The 5,163-nt window shown below is 43.2% G+C and overlaps 1 protein-coding gene across 1 annotated transcript in view; it reads right to left on the bottom strand.

Annotated features, from left to right (window-relative positions):
- IDUA (iduronidase, alpha-L-) overlaps positions 1 to 3,023 on the bottom strand; it is a 39,689-nt gene extending 36,666 nt beyond the window's left edge. Inside the window, exon 1 of the mRNA XM_008937582.1 lies at positions 2,890 to 3,023. The gene's annotated coding sequence lies outside the window, so the exon portion shown is untranslated. The remainder of the gene's footprint in view (positions 1 to 2,889) is intronic.
- Between the last annotated feature and the right edge of the window lie 2,140 nt (positions 3,024 to 5,163).

Here is a 5,163-nt window from a genome sequence, read left to right as displayed (position 1 = left end):
AAAGAGTTTTTAGTGCTATGACATAGCATGCTGGGAGACTGTTGAGTTATTTCTAAGGAGCATGTAAAAGATAAGTAAAATGCAAGCCTTTTTCTGGCATGCTTATGTTTGCTATACTGTTTTATACCAAGACTGAGGCTACAAAGACTGAAAACGTTAATAAAATGCTGATTCTCTTCTCTCCCACCACAAATTAGGTACCATGACTTAGAGAGGAGCTGGGGATAGGCTTGTAATTCCAACTAAGTTAATATTAATGTTGAAATAAAATTATTATATGCCTTTTAGGAAATATTATATTCATCATGTAGATTGACTATATATTTGTTCACTATGGTGCCTTGTATAAATCATGTATACACCAAACTGTAGTACTTCTACGTAAGAATAGGAAAAGGTTCTTAACATGCAGACTCTGTGGGTCCCAGGGCGCTGGGCAAAGAGTTGTGAATCTTCACCTCAAACTCTTTTGTTGACTAGTGCAGCATGGCCAGAATGCATAGTCTAGATGTTCAAAATGGCTGTATTTATTTGCAGTGGTAACTGACCACCAGTTATTAGTCATGTCCAGTCCATGAAAGACACCTTGGGGTCCCCCATAACCAGATGAATGTGTGCTTTTGGTTGGAAAATAAAACTAGCACTTCTCTGGAAACAGTTTGCCTTGTGGTATCCTTTCATGGGTGGTGAAACTGGAGGAGCAGAAGTTCTGTAAGTGCCCTTCTTCAATCAAGCTCCTACCATCACCTTCTCTATTTACCAAATCCATGGCATAACACAGTTTTGCTGTTACATGGTTGTCACTCAAAACCTCTTTACATCCTCCAGGAAATCACCAGTTCAGGAAGAGAACTTCACACGCACAGAATTCAGCATCAGCATGAAACTCCTCCTGTTCAGACTTGCATTCTTGCCACTGTTGCTTCTTTCAATCCCAATGTTTGTCTGCCCTCTCCCTCTCCAAACCACTGCTGCCATTCAGTCCACTGGTTGTACTTCCACAGCCTAAATGTCTTCTTGTCCTTTACAAATCCACAGTTTTGCAAAATGAGCATTTTCCACTTGGTTCTAAAGAGCAGCAAATTTTCTAGTATCTACATGTCAAAGCTGTACTAAATACTGAGGCTAGTGAGTTAAAATCCTACTTTTGAGGTACTATAGCTTTTCTGGGGCTTCTTGCTTGATTTCTAAGTTTCCATGCTCCTAGAATTTTGATTGAGTCAAGGACTGTGTCCCACTTTGAAGGACTTGGTGCCTCACTCCCTACCAAGACCGAGTAGAATCCATGATAAACGAATTCCTTGCCCTCAAGCATTTGAAACACCAACATGTGGCACAGATGAGAGTACAGCACTAGTGAGCAGTGACACCTGTCTTTGCCTCTCCTAAAGACAGGTCACTGCAAGACTGAGTACAAAACTCACAGTCCAGGAAAGAGGGAGAGACGGCACAGGAAAAGGTGTTTAACAGTAAACCTCCACAGGGAAAGACTGATGGAGGAGCTGTGTCACTTGCTGTGTTCACAGATGGACTAACAGACAGATGCAGCTCTGGGGTACAAGTGCAATACTCATCTGTGTGCAGGACCTCCAAACACCTTGCCAAACCAACCTACATAAATAAGCACACTCTAACACTAGGAAGAAAACTTCTCCTGTTCCTAATACACACTCTGAAACTGACTTCTCTGCTCACATTCCATGTCCAGTGTTTGAGCTCTCCTTCCCCTTGTTGTTTCCCCAAACTCAAAAATGGTAAATTCCCATCTTCCTGTGTTTGGAACAGCAGATGTAGTAATGACGTGGATTGTAAATGTATTCAGCTCAGCAACAGCCTAAGCCAAGCAGAACTTTAAGAGCTATTACAACTTTTGATGTTTTTTGGTTGGTTGGTTGGTTTTTTCCTGGTTTGTCTTTTCTCACAGACCAATCACTCCTGTATATCATCTGCATTTGATTCTTTGCACTGGGCATACTGGTATAAGTGTGTTAAACCCGAGTTAAACGTGACTTGAAAGACAAGGAATTCCAATGTCCTGCTAAAGTCTGACATGTATCTCCCTAGAAGGAGAAATGCTATTATGTATACGAATCCTTTTGGAAGAGGCTACTAACTAGCATTAACTAAAGCCACCCTGTTTTCGTTGACACTACTTGGCACTTGATGCAGTGCACAAGTGGGTTCAGGATGCAAAAAAAGAAACTCCCAAGTTAAGTGGAAGGAGGACAGAAGTAGTAACAAAACAGTGGCAGCTTTCATCTTGGATGTACCAGTAGGTCAGGCTTGTTTTAATCTTTGTGGGACTGGTGCCTGAAATCCAGCTGAAATCTGTCTCTGAAACACTGGGTGTAGATGCCTGGACGGCAAAACAGAACTATTCCTTGCTTAAGCGATGATTGTAGGCTCCTTTAGAGCTCTCTTTCCAAGGTTGTGCCAAGCACTATTTTAGAAAGAATGTACCCAGTCAAAAAAAGCTGCACTAGAACCTTGCTAGCCTGAGGCCCCTCTGGAGGTCATGGTACAAATGAGAGTCAAGATGCTGAGGCTGGGTCACTGCAGCAGGGCAGACGTGGAATGACTGTAGCTTATGACCTGAGATGGGCTCAGTAATGCTTGACCAGCACACCCACAAGATTCTTCAGATGAAACGAAACTCCTTCATCTGTTGTTAAGATGTAATGCAGGCAGGTTAGCCCCATCTTTCTCAACACAAATTCTCCCTTTCTTAATCTCATATGCCGCCAAACTGATTCACCTTCATTGTCACTTACCTGACTTCAGAGGAAGCAGACATGCCCAGCTTGCAGCTATACTAAGGTAAAGTGAGCATCTGTTGGACACTTTAAAGTGTCACATTTTTCTGCATTTTGATTTGGGGTGTTCACTTACCTGAGAGCAACCAATTCCAGTAACCAGTGAATTCGAACTTGTTCAATGCCACCATGTGGAACAGAAGAAATGTAGGCAAGGTTCACCTCTTGGTCTTTGCTCAGGTCGAACAGGTCAGCACGGCTGTGAGGCAAAGGGGGGCTTCAGGAAAGGAGAAACGAAAAAACACATTGCAACATTAACAGCTGCTCCACTGGGTATCCAAAGATCCCTGTGCTAAGGCCCTCTAACACCTGAAAGATCCTCCCTGGCATGAGCAGCACTGTCTAACATGAGATGAAAGCAAAATGGAGTTGCAGGCTATGTGGGGCTAAACGGCTATACGTGCAGTTTGGCAAAGCAGAACACAGCTCGGGTGCATCTCATCGCCACACTCCAAGGAAAGCATTACAAGCAGTCACTGCTGCACAGGCAGCAACCTCAGGCAGCAGTGGTGACAAGAGTGGCAGTCACAATGATATGGGACCTCAGTGTCTTTTAGGCTTTGGAGTGGATCACAGTTGATGAAGGCTGTAGTAAGACAAATGTGTGCTTGGTCTTCCTGTTTAAGTCCACACAATGACATTAACTCTCATTCTGATGTGGATGCCATGCTTGTTAGAAGCAGAATTAGACCCTCAGAGCCTCCACTCTTCACCCACATTTAACTCACCTCTAAGCATAAGGGAACACAAGGATACATGGCTTGAGCTCTCTGTGCTTGACACTGTAAGTGGTTTAACCTGCTCATGGCTATACACCAATAATCATGTCAAGATGACTTTGGTGTTGACTTATTCCACCAAAATTAACACAACACTGAGGCAAATTTATGCCTCCCCTATCTCCACAGAAAAATAGCTGCAAGATGGAAGGAGATCTCACCCCAAACCTCTGCAAGCCAGAAACTTAGAATGCTGCCCAATTCATTGGTTTTGGGCATTCTTAGAGACTCTCATTAAGCCCCTGGGTAATGTGCAAATTCTGAGTGTTAAAGCATTTGTATTACAAGCAAGACAAACCAACATTGTCCCCAAGGTTTGATAAAATAATTCCACATCTTCACATTGCAAAGAGACTTGTGCTCTAACTACAGACCATGTATTATCTACTTAAGACAAAAACTAATACTGTTTATGCTTTGCCTACTGTGATTTGTCTCCTCTGATGGTTGGATCACCTCTCTGCTGACTCCAGCTATGCGGGGAAGAGTCATACTGTCATCCCCTCCACCTCTGTCCCCCTCCACATATTCATCTCCCTCCCAAGGACGTGACTCAATGCACTTGATATTGTATAACCTCCTGAGTACAACGAGGGAAAAGCCTGACTCCACCTGGACAAGAACTTAAGGCAATTTCTGTCCTAGCTAAAACATTGCTATCACTACTGCTTCTCCTGCATCCGTAGCTGAAAAGTGCAAGTTCTGACACAGATTACACCTTTGTGGTGCTTCATACAGATCAGCCAGCATGTGAGCCCCTTTGTGCAACTTCACTAGTGTACAAGGCACCTAAAAATAATCTCCCTGAGACTGCTTCAAATCACACAAGTTATACTGAGAGTTACCAGTTACTCTCCTCATTAAAAATATATCAGCCATTTGAGTCTTTTTAATTGTTCCAGTGGATGAGAACATTAACTGTCAGTTTTTGAAGGAGCGCTTTACTGCTACTCTGAGATTCAAACTTGCCTCAGTTCAATGCTCACAATGCTAACAGCTTTCCAAAGTTTATTTCACACAATTAAAATCGTGGGTGTTCTTTGACCTGCAGTTTAAATAGGTAAAACATACTACTTTTTAGGGCAGCTTTTCATTAATATTTCCTAACATTGCAAGCAAAAATTAAAAGAAAAAAAGAAACAGCAAAGGAAAAAAAATCCAGAAAGTTGAAACATTTCTCTTCATCATAATGTTTTAAGGTCCTGTTCTGTTTTCCCACCAACAAGGGAAACTAATGGAAAATTTTTCAAGTTCTGTCTTACACTATCTTTACACGTTATAAAAAAATAGGAGCACAAATTCTTTTTCGTCCAAACCACACACTGATGACTCCATCCCTGTTGCAACTCCTTCTCCTACAAGTGTTACTTAATCCCCTGTATGCCTAAAAGAAGGTGGCACCGAAAAGGAAAGAGAGTTGCCACTCTCAGCTTCTGTGCCGGGCTGAGGAAGGGGAAGAGCTTCGCATTCCCGAGGGCGGCGGAGACGAGGGAGCGAGTCAGGGCGGGGAGGCCGCCCGGGCCCATCCTGTGACCGGCTCCGTTTCTGCCAGCTCGGGGCTGCTGCGGCGC

This window comes from Merops nubicus, unplaced genomic scaffold (assembly GCF_000691845.1).
Source record: "Merops nubicus isolate BGI_N331 unplaced genomic scaffold, ASM69184v1 scaffold25923, whole genome shotgun sequence".
NCBI classification, from domain to species: domain Eukaryota; kingdom Metazoa; phylum Chordata; class Aves; order Coraciiformes; family Meropidae; genus Merops; species Merops nubicus.
This window is presented reverse-complemented; position numbering and strand designations above follow the sequence as displayed.